This window comes from Eretmochelys imbricata, chromosome 9, assembly GCF_965152235.1.
Source record: "Eretmochelys imbricata isolate rEreImb1 chromosome 9, rEreImb1.hap1, whole genome shotgun sequence".
In the NCBI taxonomy this organism is placed as follows: domain Eukaryota; kingdom Metazoa; phylum Chordata; order Testudines; family Cheloniidae; genus Eretmochelys; species Eretmochelys imbricata.
The window spans coordinates 97,610,292-97,630,309 of NC_135580.1; the positions used below are offsets into that span (position 1 = coordinate 97,610,292).

Below are 20,018 nucleotides of genomic sequence, written 5' to 3' on the forward strand. Positions count from 1 at the left end.
TTTGTTTTCAAAACTGGCTAGAGTTCAAGCTGATGGTGTCTATTTAGCCTCCTCTTTTGGGTTACTTTATTTTGGACTGCAGTTATGGAGATCTAACAGCAGAGGCCCCACAACCTGTTGTTAGGGACAGGGGGATATGAATGGGGTGGAGAAGACTGTATCTGTGATATTTTGCTTAGATGTTATCTGTCTGTTGGTCTGTCTTTGAGACTATACGCAAGGGCTGTGCAGTGTGGTGCAAAGCCCACACTGGTACTGAGAGAGTTAACAGGTGCCTGAGTGCTCAGTCAACCCACCTGCTGGCACTTTGGCACTAAGCAAGTTGGTTAGCAGGTCCACCTGGAAAGCTCAGTTAGCAGAGACCCAGGAAAGCTCAGTGTGCATGTGCTGTGGCTGGGGTGGTAGAAGTCAGGAGACTTAAGAAAAGCCTGAGAAAGCAGAATGTGCTCTTATAGGGCATGACTCTAGGGAGGCAATCCTGGAGTGCTGGTGTTCAGGTGAGGAGCAGAATAGTGGGGAGGACTAGCATTCAAGACTGGGAGGGATGGAAGTAGTTTGTAGTTATGCTGTTGGTTTGGGGTTTGTTGGAGAACTCTAGGAAGGAATCCTGTGACCCACAGCCCTGAAGGAAAGGTGAAACCTGAGGCTTCAAGGAGCGTGAGATAAACCCTCGTACTCTGTGATCCCAGGGAGGGGCTGCGTGAAAGACCTACAGACAGGCTGAGATAAGAAGAGGATGCAGGGGGCCTGAATAGCCAGACCTTGTATGTTTATTACAGGGGTGCTGGGCTGGAACCCAGAGAAGACAGAGGGCCTGGGTTCCCCTACCAGCCACTGGAAAAGGTGATGTGAAGACCCTGGACAGCCTGAGACCTGGTTGGAGGGCTGAGTCACGAGAGGAAGCAGACCACTGCTGGGCTGGAGTGACTGCCAGCAGGGGGTGCTAGATGAAGATGTTATGTTATGCCCAGCTATGAGGGGGTGAATCAGCGGTGAGTCCACTCCTTTACAGGCTGATTCTGTGTTTGGAAGGTATCTATCCCATGCATTGTATTGTGGGTGTTACTGCAGTTCAAATCATCAGCTCTTGAGTGACAAATGGAAAACATTTTTGTTCAAGAAAATAGCTTTTTCACTAAACCAAATTAATCTCTGGAGTAACTGCACTGGCTTCAAACTAGCATTACGTTATTGTGTTAAGGAATTAGTCGCACTTTGTCTGTGATTACTGCTCTGCCTAAACAAGCAATAGGAAGAAGGCCCTTTCTCAGAAAGGGAACACTCTGTACTTAGGCTAAGAAGCTGAAGTATGTTCTTTAGATCTAATCTGGGTAAGCGGAGCCATTAAACTTAACCTTAGATTATAGTTGTTAAGTCTTAAAACTCAAATGAGTCTGACTCACGGGTGCTGTACCAAAAAAAAACTTGCTGGCTACTTTGTGCTTTTCCTACAAACAATTTCTTTTCAATATGCATAGGAATCCTGCATAAATAGTACATGTGTTGCATTTTTGTACCCTTAAAATCCATAAGCTAGTGTCCAGTTTTGTATCTTGGGCTACCAAATGCTCATTTTATTGCAGGAAACAGAACAAATTCTGTATAATGTACATGTAATCTTGATCCTGATTGATCCCTTATTTGGGCAAACCCAAAGAGAAACGCATGGTAGAGGTTAGTCACCTTACTTAAAGCACTACTTGAAAGTGTTCTAATTCTTCAGTGAAGAGAGTGGTATAAGAACCTGTATAGACAAAAATAGATTTCAACTGATTGCAAAGACTGGCTCTATATGTCATTTACTCACAAATAAATTGCTTTATATTAATACAGTGCTGATATCAAATGAGGCTCAAAATACTAAAAACCTATGGGAAAAAATGCAATCCTCTACTGAATTGTTTTAAAATACCTTTTATAGTTCAGAAGTGAAGTTGGGACATACAGCTCTCTGCATAATTACAATCAGCAATAATAGTTGAGACCTTAGGGAGGAATAAGACTCTTTTGATGCTAATGCTTTTTGAAAACATGGCAGTAATCCAGTGTCAATAAAACAGTGCCTGGTAAGTGGAACTACTGAAATATCAGGGTTTTTTGGTTTTTTTGGTAGTAGCACTAAAGCCAAGAGACCTTAATTAAAATCTCTTTATGCATTTAAAAAAAAAAAGTTGAAAGGTCCAGAGAGGGACTAACTCTAATTGTCTACAATAATTGTTTTTAATTAGCATTCATATTTTTCAATGAAGCAATTTGAATATGTATACAGCTGGACCGGCGAAATATCGGCACAGTGTGCTTGACTTTGGGTAGGTTGTATTTGTGAGAAGAAGAGACCAATGTGTTAATGATCCCTCTGTTATTCAGAGTTAAACCTACCCCATCTTAGTATTCTATCCTTGGTATGCAGCTGAGGTTTGTCTCTCATTTGGGCTATTATAGTTAGGCAGGTCTAGAATATCCATATCCTGCCCTCCCCCCTTGACAACAATCAAACAGTAAGTTGACTAGTTTACTATGTGTTTGTGATAAAACATTTATGCACCACTTGACAAAAACAGGCCCCCAGATACCGATGCCACAGTCAGATCCAGGCAGCTTTGGGGGTCTGTTCACATGGCACTAGTTGTAGAATGAAGGCCCTAGGTAAGGCCCTACCAATTTCACAGATGTAAAAATCACATCATGGACAGTGAAATAAGCCCTTCCCTGTGAAATCTTATCTCCCACTGCTACCAGGGGGCTCCTAGCTCCCACTGGGCTGGGGAGGGACAGGACTTGTCCATCTCCTGCACAGCTGCTCTTGGGGGGAGGAGCTCAGACCCACCTCCGGGAACCTCCTGTGGCTACAGGAAGCTTCATGGTTGCTGTCTTGAGTTCAGCAACACCCCCGCCTCCACAATCCTGTGTTGTGTGGGGTCTCCCACAGTTACACCACCATGAAATTTCAGATTTAAACATCTGAAAGTATGAAATTTACTTTCTTTTTTCCAAATCCTACGGCTGTGAAATTGACCATAATGGGCTGTGAATTTGGTAGGGCCCTAGCCATAGGGCTTTAGAGCAGGTTAGAGGTACCCTCTCATTATATCAAGGGGCAATCCAGTTCAAAGGCCTCATCAAATATTTGGCAAAACTGCCTGTCATCTGGCCAGATACTAGTGACAGATGGTCATATAGGTACCCGGTTACACAGATAGAAATTATGATGTACTGAAAATGCAGATAGGCTTGAGTAGCTTGGCTTAGTCTGATCCCAATATCCCCTTAACTCAGAAATAACCATTCATAAGATTTTTCTCTCATGCACTCACCTTTCTTAGCTGTGAGTTTTCAAACACAACTCCCCATTGCAGCACTTTAGACATTTAGTACATCCAGCTTCCCTCCAACAATTCAATTTTTCCATTTGGCAGTGTGGCTTACTGCTATTTTGAGCTGAGTGTATGTCGTTTACCATATATAACCTGCATTAAGATTTCCAGTGAGGAATGATCATGCCTGTGGGGGAAAGGAGGGAATAAGTGGTGATATCTCCCCAGTGCCACCCACTTCTAACAAAATGAGACTGGATTTAAGGCACAAGTGCTAGAATGGCACAGCTGGAGTGTAGACTCTGCTAAACTGTATTTACTGTTCAACCACTAGGTGGTGCCATACATTACCTATTCAACTTAATCTAACAACTGCTATTCCTAGAGAGGCACAGTGGAGGAGCTATTGCTTATTGGGCCAACTTCTCTTGGTGAGAAGCTTTTGAGTCACCCAGAGCTGCTCTTAAGCTCAAAATCTTCTTAAGCTCTCCCCCCACAGAAGTTGGTCCCATAACCACTATTACCTCTCCCACCTTGTCTTTCTAATGTCCTGGGACCGACATGGCTGCAGCAACACTGCATACGCCAGCCATTCCAAGCAGTATGTTAAAGGATCTCCTGGCAGACACGGCTCCAGTGTATCTGTCTGACACAGAGGCTCTGTTGGTAGTCCATATCTGGTACAAGAGCTTGACCTGCAATCTACTGTGTATAAGGTGTACATGGCTCTTAGTACAGTGACAGAATTAGCTTTTCCATAGTTGTAGTAAATCCACCTGCTTGAGAGTTGGTAGCTAATCAATAGATTTCTTCCATCAAGCAGCTGTATCTACAGTGGGGTTTGGCTCAACCTATATCACACGGGATGTGAAATTTTTCACAGCCCTGAGCTATGTAATTAGGTTGACCTAAGTTTAGGTATAGACCCATCCCAGGGAATGAAATAGTTAACAATGCTAACATTTCAAATTACCCCCTACTCAATGAGGGTGTCTACACTGCACACTAAGCCAAGGTCTACGGGACCTAGGCTTGTGGATGTGATGTTTCCAAGCCCTCACTTGAGCATCCACACGGCAATGTAAACCTGTGTCTCTCAGCCATGCTAGTCATCCATGCTGCACTACACAGACCTGACTCAAGTCTGCTGCTTGACCTGTGTCCCTGCTGCAAAATGACAGGGCTGAGACCTGAGTCACAGAGGGACGTGAGCTCTGACCCTTCCCTTAGCAGGGTCCTAGGACCCATGTCCTGAGCATTTGCTGATGTGAGTCAGCCTGATTTGTGTGTGGACAGAAGGGAGATTTGGGCTCAAACCTGAGTCAGAGCCCAGGCTTATGCAGTGTAGGCATCTGGTAGGCCCTCAGTGAAATGAACAGGGCCATTTACACCTTTCAGAGTGATTTTTTTTTTTCTCTCTGCAGACTCTGAGATGTCCCTGCATCTGTTTATACTCGGGTCACACATTTGAGGTTTTCCTCACAACCATGAGAGCTAGACACATATCTTATTCTCCATTAAAAACCTCTATAGAAGTGGTGGTATGCGGTACTGGCTATTTCCAAGGCCTGATCGTCTTCCTCAGTGGGACTTCCTGCAAAGTAAAGAACTACCTCACTCTGAAGGATAGTAGAATCTGCAGATTGCATGTATCCAATAGCTGGCTTTGTAAAGAGCCTGGGCCATTGTAAATTTCTATTTAAAATAGCTGTGTGGATGAGCTGTCATTTACAGACGGATATAAAGGATATTCAAATTACTGGTGCATAAAAATGGGGTATTTATAAAAATGGGGCTGTTCATTTTTAAAACATTGAATTTTGTTAAACAGAGGAGCATTATAGGAATAACTTCATTTGTTTCCTAGCTGATTTTTTTTTAGTTAGGCCAAGCCTACTGCCTGGCTTAAACAATCCCTCTTTACAAAATATTTCCTTTTTTAGCTAAAAGTTGTCTGTTCTTCGTGGGTTGCATGTTCAACCCTGACAACTAATGGGAGTTGTCACGGTTTCTTCCCCACTTTGAATGCTAGGGTACAGATGTGGGGACCTGCATAAAAACCCCCTAAGCTTATTTTTACCAGCTCAGGTTAAAACTTCCCCAAGGTACAAACTATTTTACCTTTTGCCCTTGGACTTTCGCTGCCACCACCAAACGTCTAACAGGGATATAATTGGGAAAGAGCCTGTTTGGAAATGTCTTTCCTCCCAAATCTTACACCCCTTTCCTGGGGAAGGTTTGATTAAAAATCCTCACCAATTTGCATAGGTGAACACAGACCCAAGCCCTTGGATGTTAAGAACAATGAAAAAAGCAATCAGATTCTTAAAAATTTTAATAGAAGAAAAAGTAAAAAGAATCACCTCTGTAAAATCAGGATGGTAAATACCTTACAGGGTAATCAGATTCAAAACCTAGAGACTCCCTCTAGGCAAAACCTTAAGTTACAAAAAGACACAAACAGGAATCTACATTCCATTCAGCACAGCTTAATTTTCTCAGCCATTTAAAGGAATCAGAATCTAACGCATATCTAGCTAGATTACTTACTAAGTTCTAAGACTCCATTCCTGTTCTGTCCCTGGCAAAAGCATCACCCAGACAGAGAGAGAGAGAGGGGCTTTGTTTTTCTCTCCCCCCAGCTTTTGAAAGTACCTTGTCTCCTCATTGGTCATTTTGGTCAGGTGCCAGCGAGGTTATCCTAGCTTCTTAACCCTTTACAGGTGAAAGGGTTTTTCCTCTGCCCAAGAGGGATTTTAAAGGTGTTTACCCTTCCCTTTATATTTATGACAGGAGTAGTAATCCGCATTTAAATCTGATACCCCACACTCAAATAAGGGAAAGGTTAATGGGAATGTGCCTCTTTAACAGGTTACATAAAGTTATTTAAAATCTATGGTAAATCCACAGCTTCCTTTTTAGTTAACTTTCTTTAATTTAAAAAAAAAGCAGGCATTCTTGGGGGGGAGGGGTTAATCTTAGAAATAATAATACTCAGCAATAATATACCACTTATTCTCAAAGCACTGTGCAGTCATTTATGGCATTGATTATGGGTTTGCACTGGTGGTGTAGCCATGTTGATCCTAGAATATTCAAGACAAGGTGGGTGAGATCTTTTATTGGACCAAATTCTATTGGTGCTTTAAAAGCTTCTCTGTTTCACCAACAGAAGTTAGTACAATAAAATAAATGACCTCGCCCACCATGTGTCATTTATTATGGATAACTTTGACCGTTATACTCTGAAAAGTGACTAAACTTTTAGTCAGGAGTGTCCATCTTTATTGACTCTGATGTTAAAGCAGATTTGGGTTGTGTCTATGCTACACAGCCTCTGTTGGTATAGGTAAATCACCACAATCCCCTGGCATAGATGCAGTTTACACTGACAGAAGGAGCTTTTCTACCAGTGAAGAAATACCACCACCAGAATGATGATGTTCATGCCGACAAAAGCACTTCTCTGTCAGCATGGCTGCAAGGACTCTGGGGCTGTTGTCAGCATAGTGGTGTTAGTCAGGACTGTTAAAACCACACTCCTGACTGACATAGCTATGCCAATATAAGCTTTAAGTGTAGACCAAGCCTTGAGTGGCTTGTGTAAATGATGAATTTCTAAACAGCCAGCCTCATAAGCTCAGCCTAGGGTCCTATAGCTAAGGTGATGAGCTAATAAAAAAAAAAAAATCTCATACCTATAAATAGGGTGCAACCTAAGGTGTACATCTCAAGATAAAGTTTGTGCTCTTGGAGCCTAGCTAACGATTCCATTGGTAATGGATGGGCAGGACTAGGATCCAGCTGGGTCTTACCCTCACCTGTAGCTGGGTCAACTCCTCAATCTCAATAGGAGAGAAAAGCAGTAACGCCTATCTGTTACTAGGCGCTAACTTGTCCCTGGACCTGCATAGGGGTGTAGGATGGAACAAACCTTACTCCAAGCCGCATCCCGTGCCACGTATGTTAGAGCAGCACAGTGAAATAAGAGATGCTGGGAACTAATGCAGGCAAAACTGTTCGGTAAATGAGTGCAACTTGACATCGCTGGAACCACCTGCTGGGCACTCAGACTAAGGCCTTGTCTGCACAGGGAAGCTATTGAGAAATAAGGGTGTGAGAGTTTTTAAGGAGTAGCAGCTATCCTGCACTAACTCCCCGTGTGGTCATTTCTTTTCACACTGTGGTTTACTGTAATCCAATTCGGAAGTGGATTAAGCCAAACTGGATAAAGGCAGTCAGTGTACAATGAATGTCCATGTGGGGAGTTTGTGTGCAATAGCTAATCTGGACTATCAAACCCTTAGTGTTTCCAAAGCACCAAATGACTTTGGGTGCCCAGCTTGAGATACTTTATCAAAGGGGCCTGGTTCTAGACTTTCTTTGGTCCAGTGGTTAGAACACTAGTCTTTGACTTGGGAGATGGGGGGCTGGGGAGGGGTCCATTCACCATCCACAAAAGCAGAATGATAGGACTCCTGTACCTCACAGGGGGTTAAGCTAAAGATTGAGGCACTCAGATGCTATGATAGGGTGAGAAACATAAGTACTTGGATGGATGGACCTAGAATTTCGCAAAAAGAAAAGGAGTACTTGTGGCATCTTAGAGACTAACAAATTTATTTGAGCATAAGCTTTCGTGAGCTACAGCTCACTTCATCGGATGAATTTGTGGCAAAGTACACTGTATCTGAACTCACAAGCACCCCGTTTGTTCCTCTTAAAATTGCATTATTTTTGTTGGCTTCAGCGCATTAAGAACATGTCAACAAAGCAGATGCATATTGGTTTTAGCAAAACTGGGATCAAAAGCTCTCGCGCTCTCTTTGCTAGGTTTCTGTGCCATCTAGTGGTGCCTCTAGACATCACTGATCTGAAAGCTATTTGTTGCTCCTGCTGCTTCTGATCTGTTTGCCTCTGTTTTACACTGCTGTTCCTCCATTGCTTTCAGTGGAACTACTCCTGATTTACACTGGTGGAAGAGCAGAATTAGGCCGTGTCTTGCTGCATGAGTGAATTAGCAGTATAACAGGCTATAATTCTTTGAGCGCTCACTTTGTCAAGTGTGTTCCACAGCATAAGAGGCTTGGAGCGAAAATTAAAACAAATGCTAGTCTATACGAAAGAAATGATTGAAACCTAAATTTCAGCATGGGACTAACTGTGCCCTAATTTTAAAAAATAGGCAGTATGTGGTGGTAAGAGGCAATAAATTTGCCAATACAGCCCACTGTCAAAGTTGGTTGCTTTTTGCTGTAATGGGACACATTTACCCAATAGCATATTCCCCTCCCCCTTAAGCTTTCAGCTTGTTTTGCTAGTAATGAGAATCTCTATCTGCAATTACAGCAGGAGACTATTTTTAACACTGTTAACAAGTGATTAGAAGACAGGGTGGAGTATCAAACCAGTTTCCAGCCACCCAGGAAAATTATCACATCACAACAGCAGAGGTTGGAACATAGTCATCTCACCCATGAAGGAGTCAGAAGTCTGCCTGCCTGTCTACAAATATAAACAAGCAAAAGAGAATTTCAGACTTTTTGGTAATATAGTCTTTTAATTTGATCATTTGGCAAGAGTGCATTGTAGCTTCTTATACAGCAATCACCAGGATTACATATGAAACAAGTGTGATTAATTTAACATAACTCTTCAACTTGATGCCTTCTAATAGAGCTGGCAGAGCAGATAGCTTTGCCACAGTGTGTAAGGACTTGTCTGGAATACTTTGTCATGAGCCTTTGGACTTGTTATAAATTCTTGCATTTATAAATATGGAGAGCCTTCATCTGATCTTCACTGATCCTCATCATGTAGAGTTTGTAAATTGATAAACACAAATACTCAGTAAACTGGTATTTTAGATCACTACAAGTTCCCTTCTTTCCCCAAAGACTGAGTGTAGGGATTTTCTTTCTGGGATAGTTCACAGGAGCCTGAAAACCTAACGATGTGGATTGCAGTGTAGTTGTATCTGTACTGATCCCAGGATATTAGAAAGACAAGGTGGCAGAGGTAATATCTCTCATTGGACTAACTTCTGTGGTGAGAGAGACAAGCTTTTGAGCCACACAAAGTTCTTCAGCTCTGGGAAAGGTACTTGGTCTCATAGCTAAATGCGAGGTGAAACAGAGTGTTAACCACCAGGAGTTAACATCCGATGAAGTGAGCTGTAGCTCACAAAAGCTTATGCTCAAATAAATGTGTTTGTATGCGCAAAAAGAAAAGGAGTACTTGTGGCATATTAGAGACTAACACAGCTGCTACTCTGACACCAGGAGTTAACACATGTTGCAATGCAAGAGACCATTCAAGGTAAAGTAGGCAGCTAACACCTCTGCAGTCATAAGACAAAGGCAGGTTACAAATTGTTGTAATGAGCCATTGATCCAGTGTCATTACTAAGTCAATGATTTTTAGTGTCTATCAAAGTTATGAATAAAGCTCCTAGGATCATCTTTGGAAGGTTTCTTTGAGGACAAGGACAGAGGTCAGATATGGAGTGATTTGTCTTGTAAAAAGTGTTTGCCCATGGGTGATACGGTAATTTTGTCTTATCACTTTTCTGTGAGTGGTTCATGCGGGAGCATAATGATTCTCATTTCTTCTACATAATTTTCGGGGCATTTGATGCACTGGATGAGGTACATCACATATGATAGGCATGCGTAGGACCCATGGATCTTGAAAGGTGTGTTGCAGGGTAGAAAGGTGTATTGATCATCATAGCCCTGGAGATATGTCTGCAGGTTTTGCGTCTGTTATGGCAAGGTCTAGTGCAGTGGTCACCAACTGGTCGATCCTAGAGGCTCTCCCAGTCAATCACGATCTCTGGTGGTGCAGTGTGGCTGCTGCTAAGGCAGACTCCCTGCCTACCCCAGCTCCACGTCACTCCCAGAAGCAGCCAGCATGGCCCTGGAGATGGCGGGGGGGGGGGGGGGGTCCGGCTGCAGGTATCTCCCTCTGCATGCTGCTCCTGCCTGCAAGCACCACCCCCACAGCTCCCATTAGCCAGGAGAGCTGCAGGATTGGTGCTCCCAGAGAAGGGCAATGTGCAGAGCCACGTGCTCCCCACCCAGGGCCTGCAGGAGCATGTTGTCCCCTCTTGCACCCCAAACTCCCTCCTGCACCCCCAGCCCTGATCCCCTCCCAGAGTCAGCACCCTGTACCCCCTCCTGCACCCCAACACTGTGCCCAGTCTGGAGCCCCCTCCTGCACCCAAACTCCCTCCTAGATGTTGCACCCCTCACCCCCTCCCCAACCCCCTGCTCCAGGCTCAGCTCAGAGCCCCCTCTGCACTGCAAACCCCTTGGCCCCAGCCCAGAGCCCACACCCCCTCCCGAACCCCGACTCCCTGCCCCAGCCTGGTGAAAATGAGTGAGGGTGGGGGAGAGCAAGCAATGGGGGGGGGGGATCGAGTGAGTGAGGCGGGGATTTGGAGAAGGAGCAGGGCTTTGGGGAAGGGGTGGGGTAGATCCTGCGTTGCCCTTAGATTCAAAAAGTGATCTGGGGCTAAAAAGGTTGGAGACCACTGGTCTCGTGCCTCTTTGAATTGGTGGGCCCTGGTCTGTGGGGAGCTTGTTTCTGATGGTGCTTGGAGAGATTGAGAGTTGTTTGAAGGCCAAAAGTGGAGGTTCATGAAAGAAATCTTTCAGGATATGATCCCCATTGATTATGAATTGTAATTATAAAGGGCAGGTCTTGACTACAAAATTATGTCAACGTATTGTCACAGCATTGGTTTTACATGACCACACTATGCTCCTTCTGTTGGCAGTGCACATCCTCCCCCTCTCCCAGGAGAACTTTCACTGATTTATCTGTCAGTGTGGGGGGTGGACCGACAGCCAGAGCCCCGTTGCCAGGGGCTGACAGTCTGTTGTAAGCAACACAGTGTCCACCTAACTACATTGACCTAAGCGCTATGCCTCTCATGGTGGTGGAGTTAAGACGGTGTAATGGGCAACTTACATTAGCAGGAGCAACATTGTAGTGTAGACAAGACTTTAATGATACCTCATGTGGAGTGGTATGTGACAACCACCTTGTCTTTCTAACAATATGTCATGTCTTCCATAATGCTTTGCTGACTGGGTCAGTGTTTTTGTGCATATTCTGACTTGGAAAAGTCACTTCCCCAGTAAATGGGAGGTTGCTACTGAGATTGTGCTGATCAAGATGTTACCTGTGACTTTAATGCCTGAGAGCATTTCCATTTCTGACCCTTCTTCCCCTTCTCACTCCCACCGAACAGTTTCTGCAGAGGAAATAGAGAGGTTGCACTAGTATTTAAGAAAATCAGAAGTCATTGGTTGATGTCCATTATTAGATAGGAGTGGACATGTCTCAGTACTCATCACCATAGTGATTAATCATTTGGAGCTGAAACTGAACAGAAATGTGGGATGCACCAGATGGTAGTTACAGAATGCAATATAATATTTTGCCAAGTTTTTGTTAGGAAGAGAATATGTAGAGCATGGGAATGAAGACATCCTCTCCAGAGGGAATAGTACGTCAGCAAAATCAGAAATACAATTGTGGATGGAAAGTCAAAAGCAGCAGCAAAAAATGCGCTCAGCCACCAAGATTGTTGGAATGCAGAGATGTTGTAGCCATGTGGGTCCCAGATATTAGAGTGGCAAGGTGTGGGAGGTAATATCCTTTATTGGACCAACTTCTGTCGGTTTGTCAGACTACAGGGGTGTTCAATGGGCCACTTCACTTTGAATGGTTCCCATACTCTGTGGTAACTACTTATGCTAAGCTATCTGTTTAACCTTGTGTTTAGCTGACACTGAGTACCTTTCCCAGACCTGGGGAAGTGCTCTGTGTAACTCAAAAGCTTCTTTCACCAACAGAAGATGGTCCAATAAACAATAGTGTCTTACCCATCTTGTGCCTCTAACATTGTTTAGAGGAAAAGTAAAACTAGCCATGCTACCCCCAGCTAACATGTGGGCAAATCTGGAGGAGTATTGACCACTCCCTGCTGGCCAAAGGAAGAAATTCCTCCTCCTAGAGCAATGGTCACTTACTGGTAGATCACTGAGAATGAGATCCACTCTCACAGGCTCCGTGATCGGCCAGTCAATCATGATACGGTTGCTAACCCTTCTGCAGCCAAACGGGGAGTGGCATGGGGACAGGGCACGCAAGGAAGCCTGCCTTAGCCCCGCTGTGCCGCTGCCACCTCAGGTAAGCGGCGCCCAGCTGGAGTCTGCACCCTACCTGCACCAAAACCCCCTCCCAGAGCCCATACCCTGCACCCCAACCCACTGCCTGAGCCCCCTCCTGGAGCCAGCACCCCATCCTACACCCCAACCTCCTGCTCCAGCCCTGAGCTCCCTCCCAGAGGCTGCACCCTGAGCCCCCTCCTACACATCTGCCCCAGGCTCAGCCTGGAGCCCCTCCCACACTCCAAACCCTCAGCCCTAGCCCAGACCCCACACCCCAACACCCTGTCTCAGCCCAGCGAAAGTGAGTGAGGGTGAGGGAAAGCGAGCAATGGAGGGAGGGAGGGGGGGTGGAGTGAGTGGTGTGGGGCTTCAGAGAAGGGGCGGGCCAAGGTTGTGGCCCTGGGGGAAGGGGTGGGCAGGGCAAGGGGGTTTGTGTGATTACTGTTTCTACATTTTCTTTGAGGTAGATCCTGGGTTGCACTTAAATTCAAAAGGTGATCTTGTGCTTAAAAAGGTTGGAGATCACTGTCCTAGAGGAACCAGTCCTTACCCATTACTGATATAAATACAGGTGCTCAGAATTCTTGTACATACAAGTAAAGATAAAATCCCAGTTTCCTGGAAATTTGGTTTCTGCTTAAATCCCTCTGTTTTCACATAGCTATTGGTACTCTCTTCACTTCCCTTTCTAAATCCATCTAATGTAGCTGTGCTCAGTAGTATGTTTAAATATCCTTACTGAGTGGCATGTTGAGGGTATATGATATGGGGGGAAGGGGGTGTGTGTGTATAATAGAAGGGGTGTATGCCTCATGTCATCCCAGTAAAAGATATACACCTTAAAAGTCATTTTGGTGACAAATAAAAAGCTGGACAGTGGCAAAATAACCCTTTTATATTTCTACAATTTTCAATCTTGACATTCAATTTTGTAATCTCACATCTTCAGTGTTTTAAAGGAAAATCATTTTAACTATTCCTTTCAAAAAAAGATGATATTACACTTGCAATTTCAAAGTTGTAACTTCATCTAAGTTACTACCAGAAGCTATCCGGTTTGCTGCAGGAATTACTGGATAGAATTTTATGGCCTGTTAGACAGGAAGTCAGAGTAGCTTATTATAGCCTTAAAACATGCAATGAGTCTTTTCATTCAATGTGAGCTGGAGTGGCCAGAGTAGCAATATCAAAGAAGAAACTTACTGGAAAGCTATGCCTAATGCTGGATCAGGAGAAGAAAAACCGTTCTGACTAAATATGAAGTGTTAATTTTCAGTGTTTTGTCTTTGCACAGCAGTGGCATTGGTATAACAAATCCAGGTAAGCTGGTGTAGCTTTTGTGTATAGATTCTTATAGGTTTAAAACTGGTCACTGATCTTTAGCTCAGACCTGTAAACTTAGCAGTGCAAGCTAATCAGCTACAACCCAGGACTGAACAGTGAACGTGTGTGTGTGTGTGTGTGTGTTACATTCAACTAAATCAATATATAATAACACTTTTTTAGCCTTGGTCTACACTAGGAGTTGAGGTCAAATTTAGCAGCATTAAGTCAATTTAACCCTGCACCCGTCCACACGACAAAGCCTTTTTCTCTACTTAAAGGGCTCTTAAAATTGATTTCCTTACTCCACCCCCGACAAGGGGATTAGTGCTGAAATCAGCCTTGCCGGGTCAAATTTGGAGTACTGTGGACACAATTAGATGGTATTGTCCTCTGGAAGCTATCCCAGAGTGCTCCATTGTGACCGCTCTGGGCAGCACTCTCAACCCAGATGCACTGGCCAGGTAGACAGGAAAAGACCTGCGAACTTTTGAATTTCAATTTCCTGTTTGGCCAGCGTGGCAAGCTGCAAGTGAGCACAGAGCTCATCAGCAGAGGTGACCATGATGGCGTCCCAGAATCTCAAAAGAGCTCCAGCATGGACCGAACGGGAGGTACGGGATCTGATCGCTGTATGGGGAGAGGAATCCGTGCTATCAGAACTCTGTTGCAGTTTTCAAAATGCCAAAACATTTGTCAAAATCTCCCAGGGCATGAAGGACAGAGGCCATAACAGGGACCCGAAGTAGTGCTGCGTGAAACTTAAGGAGCTGAGGCAAGCCTACCAGAAAACCAGAGAGGCAAACGGCCGCTCTGGGTCAGAGCCCAAAACATGCCGCTTCCATGATGGGCTGCATGCCATTTTAGGGGGTTCAGCCACCACTACCCCAGCCGTGTTTGACTCCTTCAATGGAGAGGGAGGCAACACAGAAGCAGGTTTTGGGGACAAGGAAGATGATGATGATGATGATAACTCACAGCAAGTAAGCAGAGAAACCAGTTTTCCCGACAGCCAGGAACTGTTTCTCACCCTGGACCTGGAGCCAGTACCCCCCGAACCCACCCAAGGCTGCCTCCCAGACCTGCCAGGAGGAGAAGGGACCTCTGGTGAGTGTACCTTTTAAAATACTATACATGGTTTAAAAGCAAGCATGTTTAATGATTGATTTGCCCTGGCATTCATGGCTCTCCTGGATGTACTCCCAAAGCCTTTGCAAAAGGTTTCTGGGGAGGGCAGCCTTATTCCGTCCACCACAGTAGGACACTTTACCACTCCAGGCCAGTAGCACATACTCGGGAATCATTATAGAATAAAGCATTGCAGTGTATGTTTGCTGGCGTTCAAACATCATCCGTTCTTTATCTCTCTGTGTTATCCTCAGGAGAGTGATATCATTCATGGTTACCTGGTTGAAATAGGGTGCTTTTCTGAAGGGGACATTCAGAGGTGCCCATTCCTGCTACACTGTTTGCCTGTAGTTGAACAGAAATGTTCCCCGCTGTTAGCCACGCGCTGGGGAGAGGCAAAATGTGACTTTGGAACGAAAGCACATTTGCTGTGTATGTAATGTTAACAGCAAGGTTTACCGTGAAAGAGTGTACTCATTGTTCTATAAAATGTCTTTTTAAATACCACTGTCCTTTTTTTTTTTTTTTTCTCCACCAGCTGCATGTGTTTCAAGGATCACAGGATCTTCTCCTTCCCAGAGGCTAGCGAAGATTAGAAGGCGAAAAAAACACACTCGCGATGAAATGTTCTGAGCTCATGCTGTCCTCCTGCACTGTCAGAGCACAGACAAATGCATGGAGGCAGACAATGTCAGAGTGCAGGAAAGTGCAAAATGACCGGGAGGAGAGGTGGTGGGCTGAAGAGAGTAAGTGGCAGGCTGAAGACAGGGCTGAAGCTGAAGGTGGCGGCAGCATGATGAGAGGAGGCAGGATTCAATGCTGAGGCTGATGGAGGATCAAACTAATATGCTCCAGCCTATGGTTGAGTTGCAGGAAAGGCAGCTGGAGCACAGACTGCCACTACAGCCCCTGTGTAACCAACCGCCCTCCTCCCTATGTTCCATAGCCTTCTCACCCAGATGCCCAAGAACATGGTGGGGGGGCATCCAGCCACTCCACCCCAGAGGATTGCCCAAGCAACAGAAGTCTGGCTTTCAATAAGTTTTAAAGTGCTGTGTGGCCTTGTCCTTCCTTCCTCCACCACCCCTACTGGTGCTTCTGTCCTCTACCACCCCTCCTGGGCTACCTTGGTAGTTATCCCCCAATTTGTGTGATGAATGAATAAAGAATGCATGAATGTGAAGCAACAATGACTTTATTGCCTCTGCAAGCGGTGATCGAAGGGAGGAGAGGAGGGTGGTTAGCTTACAGGGAAGTAGAGTGAACCGAGGGGCGGGGTGGGGGGGTTTCATCAAGGAGAAACAAACAGAACTTTCACACCATAGCCTGGCCAGTCATGAAACTGGCTTTCAAAGCTTCTCTGGTGCGCACCGCACCCTCCTGTGCTCTTCTAACCACCCTGGTGTCTGGCTGTCCGTAACCAGCAGCCAGGCGATTTGCCTCAACCTCCCACCCTGCTATAAAAGTCTCCCCCTCACTCTCACAGATATTGTGGAGCACCCAGCAAGCAGTAATAACAGTGGGAATATTGGTTTCGCTGAGGTCTAAGCGAGTCAGTAAACTGCGCCAGCACGCTTTTAAACGTCCAAATGCACATTCTACCACCATTCTGCACTTGCTCAGCCTATAGTTGAACAGCTCCTGACAACTGTCCAGGCTGCCTGTGTAAGGTTTCATGAGCCATGGCATTAAGGGGTAGGCTGTGTCCCCAAGGATAACTATAGGCATTTCAACATCCCCAACGGTTTTCTGGTCTGGAAAGTAAGTCCCTTGCTACAGCTGTTGAAACAGAGCAGAGTTCCTGAAGATGCAAGGGTCATGTACCTTTCCTGGCCATCCCACATTGATGTTGGTGAAATGTCCCTTGTGATCCACCAGTGCTTGCAGCACCACTGAAACGTATCCGTTTCCGTTTATGTACTCGCTGGCTTGGTGCTCCGGTCCCAAGATAGGGATATGGGTTCCGTGTATGGCCCCACCACAGTTAGGGAATCCTATTGCAGCAAAGCCATCCACTAGGACCTGCGCATTTCCCAGACTCACTACCCTTGATATTAGCAGCTCAGTGATAGCGTTTGGCTACTTGCATCACAGCAGCCCCCACAGTCAATTTGCCTACTCCAAACTGATTCCCGACTGACCAGTAGCTGTCTGGCGTTGCAAGCTTTCACAGGGCTATCGCCACTCGCTTCTCAACTGTGAGGGCTGCTCTCCTCTTGGTATTCTTGCGCTTCAGGGCAGGGGAAAGCAAGTCACAAAGTTCCATGAAAGTGCCCTTACTCATGTGAAAGTTTTGCAGCCACTGGGAATCATCCCAGACCCGCAACACTATGCGGTCCCACCAGTCTGTGCTTGTTTCCTGGGCCCGGAATCGGTGTTCCATGGCATGAACCTGCCCAACTGACACCATGATGTGCACATTGCAGGGGCCCGTACTTTGTGAGAAGTCTGTGTCCATGTCCTCATCACTCTCGTCACCATGCTGACGTCATCTACTCGCCTGGTTTCACTTTGCCAGGTTCTGGTGCTGCATATACTGCTGGATTATGCGTGTGGTCTTTAATGTGCTCTTAATTGCCAAAGTGATCTGAGTGGGCTCCGTGCTTGCCATGGTATGGTGTCTGCACAGAAAAAAGGTGCGGAACGATTGTCTGCCGTTGCTCTGACGGAGGGAGGAGCGACTGATGACATGGCTTACAGGGAATTAAAATCAATAAAGGGGGTGGCTTTGTGAGAAACAGAAGGGCCCCCTCAAGGATAGAACTCAAAATCTCAAGGATAGAACTCAAAACTGGGTTTAGCAGGCTGTTGATTTCACAGAGGGAGAGAGGAGAAAATGAATACAAAACAAATCTGGTCTATTTTTTGTTTTGATCCACTTCATCTATCTTTATACATCTTGCTGGCAGCAGACTGTGCAGTATGACTGCTAGCCATTGTCATCTCCTGGGTGCTGGGCAGAAGACGGTGCAGTATGACTGCTAGCCATCATCTTCTCCTGGCTGCAGATGAAAAGACAGTGCACTGCCGCTAGGACTGAATCGCCATGAGACAAAACTTAAAAGGGAAATGACTTGGCTAAATCACTCCCATGTTTGCCCACGTGCTCCTGACCTCAGCAAGGTCGGTTAAAAGAGCACCCTGGACTACGTCAGTGACGGCTACCAGTCATACTGCACTGTCTGCTGCCAAAAGGCAATAAACTGTTGCTGTGTAGCAATGCAGTACCGTGTCTGCCAGCACCCAGGAGACATACGGTGACGGTTAGCTGAGCGGGCTCCATGCTTGCCATGGTATGGCGTCTGCACAGGTAACTCAAGAAAAAAGGCATAAAACAATTGTCTGCCATTGCTTTCACGGAGGGAGGGCGGGAAGGGGGGGCCTGACGATATGTACCCAGAACCACTCGCGACAATGTTTTAGCCCCATCAGGCACTGGGATTTCTACCCAGAATTCAAATGGGCGGCAGAGACTGCAGGAACTGTGGGATAGCTACCCACAGTGCAACGCTCTGGAAGTCGACGGTTGCCTCGGTACTGTGGACACACTCCGCCGACTACATGCACTTAGAGCATTTGTGTGGGGACACACACAATCGACTGTATAAAAACGCTTTCTACAAAACAGACTTCTATAAATTTGACCTAATTTCATAGTGTAGACATACCCTTAGTTAAATAGGTATGACTGTGTGTAGACCAGGCCTTAAAGACCTTGGCCCAGATTGTCATAGAGTGTAAATGGAGTTAGGCATATTTATACTAGCTGAGGATCTGACCTATCAGTTGCAAACTCTAGATTTCTAAGTGTAAAACTTCCTTATAGGTTATGTAGAGATGGCACATGAAAGAAGTATCCCTCTGGTGTATTAAATGGGTTATCTTTCAATGCAGAGAATAGATATGGGAGAAGGGGTGGGGGGAAATGCCCAAAATTTATAAGTTAAGAAGCCCCTCAGTCTCAGTTAAACTGCTGAATGGTAAATCATTAACTATAGTGGGCCAGAGCAAAGGACCTCCCTATTCCTGCTACTGAGTAGTTGCTCACAAGTAGCCCCATTGAAGCAAATAGGAATTATTGATGAGGAGAACCACTCACCAATGGGAGTGTTCAAGGAGCCTTGTGTATTGGGTCATGTCTCTTTGCCAACCTAACTTTTGAATCCTTTAATCCCTTGTCCTCTGATCTTATTCAGCTCAAGATAGTTACCTTTTGAATGAGAGAAATTAGTGGTGTGACTCTAATTAGGAAAATACACACATTAGAAGATACTCAGGATCTTTACTTTCTGAATACTTTCAGAAAGCACTACCCGTTGCCCTACATTAGTGAGGGTAGAAAGAGCTCCTGCACAGTATTTCTGCCATGAGATACTGCAGTAGTCACACATATGAACTTGAACACTGCTCCAGTGAGATTTTTCCATGCAGTAATTGTAGCAGATGTGTATGTCTTCTGGGCAGGCAGCACAGGAGAGTGGGAGGGGGAGAATTAATGGACAGGACATGCTTGTGAAAAGAGTCAGAGGATTTCCATGTGCTGCCACCTGCCCAGCAATAATTAATTACTTAAGTTGCTTTAAAATTAAACCACATAAAGTGCTGGAGGATACAAGTCAATATCAACAAGAAGACTAGGCCAATGACTTAATAGGTCCTCCCCAGCTCTAACTTCTACCGCTGTGGAACACTTTCATCTTGCCCAATAAAAACCCAAATTTCCTACCAGATCCGCTAATGCTACTTCACTGAAGCCCAAAGGAGCTGCACACGTATATCCAAGGAGCGAATTGGTCCCTAAGGGACATATATAGCCTCAGAAATGACCCATCCTTGCTGATGGGGGGGAGGGAGGTACAGTGAGGGCAGCTGGCTTCAGCAGTGTTGCTGAGCATGCTCAGTAACAACTAAGCAGTAAATTTTGGGGGGCATGTGACCCTACATAACCCACTGACCCTGCATTGCCTTGAGTCTCCAATGGATGCCAATGGGAATTGAAAGTATGAATCCAAGTACTGGGTCCCTAATTTTTCCAAATCTCTGAAGACAAAGGGGGGAATGGGAAGAAATG

The 20,018-nt window shown here is 45.4% G+C and overlaps 2 long non-coding RNA genes across 2 annotated transcripts; one reads left to right on the plus strand and one right to left on the minus strand.

Moving 5' to 3' along the window:
- Positions 1-1,621: 1,621 nt before the first annotated feature.
- Positions 1,622-11,755, minus strand: LOC144270312 (uncharacterized). Its single transcript, XR_013347139.1, has 3 exons — positions 11,503-11,755; positions 3,315-3,501; positions 1,622-1,744 (listed from the first exon to the last, which is right to left on the minus strand). It is a non-coding gene; the product is annotated as an uncharacterized LOC144270312 (long non-coding RNA).
- On the plus strand, positions 8,747-16,136 carry LOC144270309 (uncharacterized). The gene is made up of 3 exons (XR_013347136.1): positions 8,747-8,860; positions 14,337-14,926; positions 15,486-16,136. It is a non-coding gene; the product is annotated as an uncharacterized LOC144270309 (long non-coding RNA).
- Positions 16,137-20,018: the final 3,882 nt, after the last annotated feature.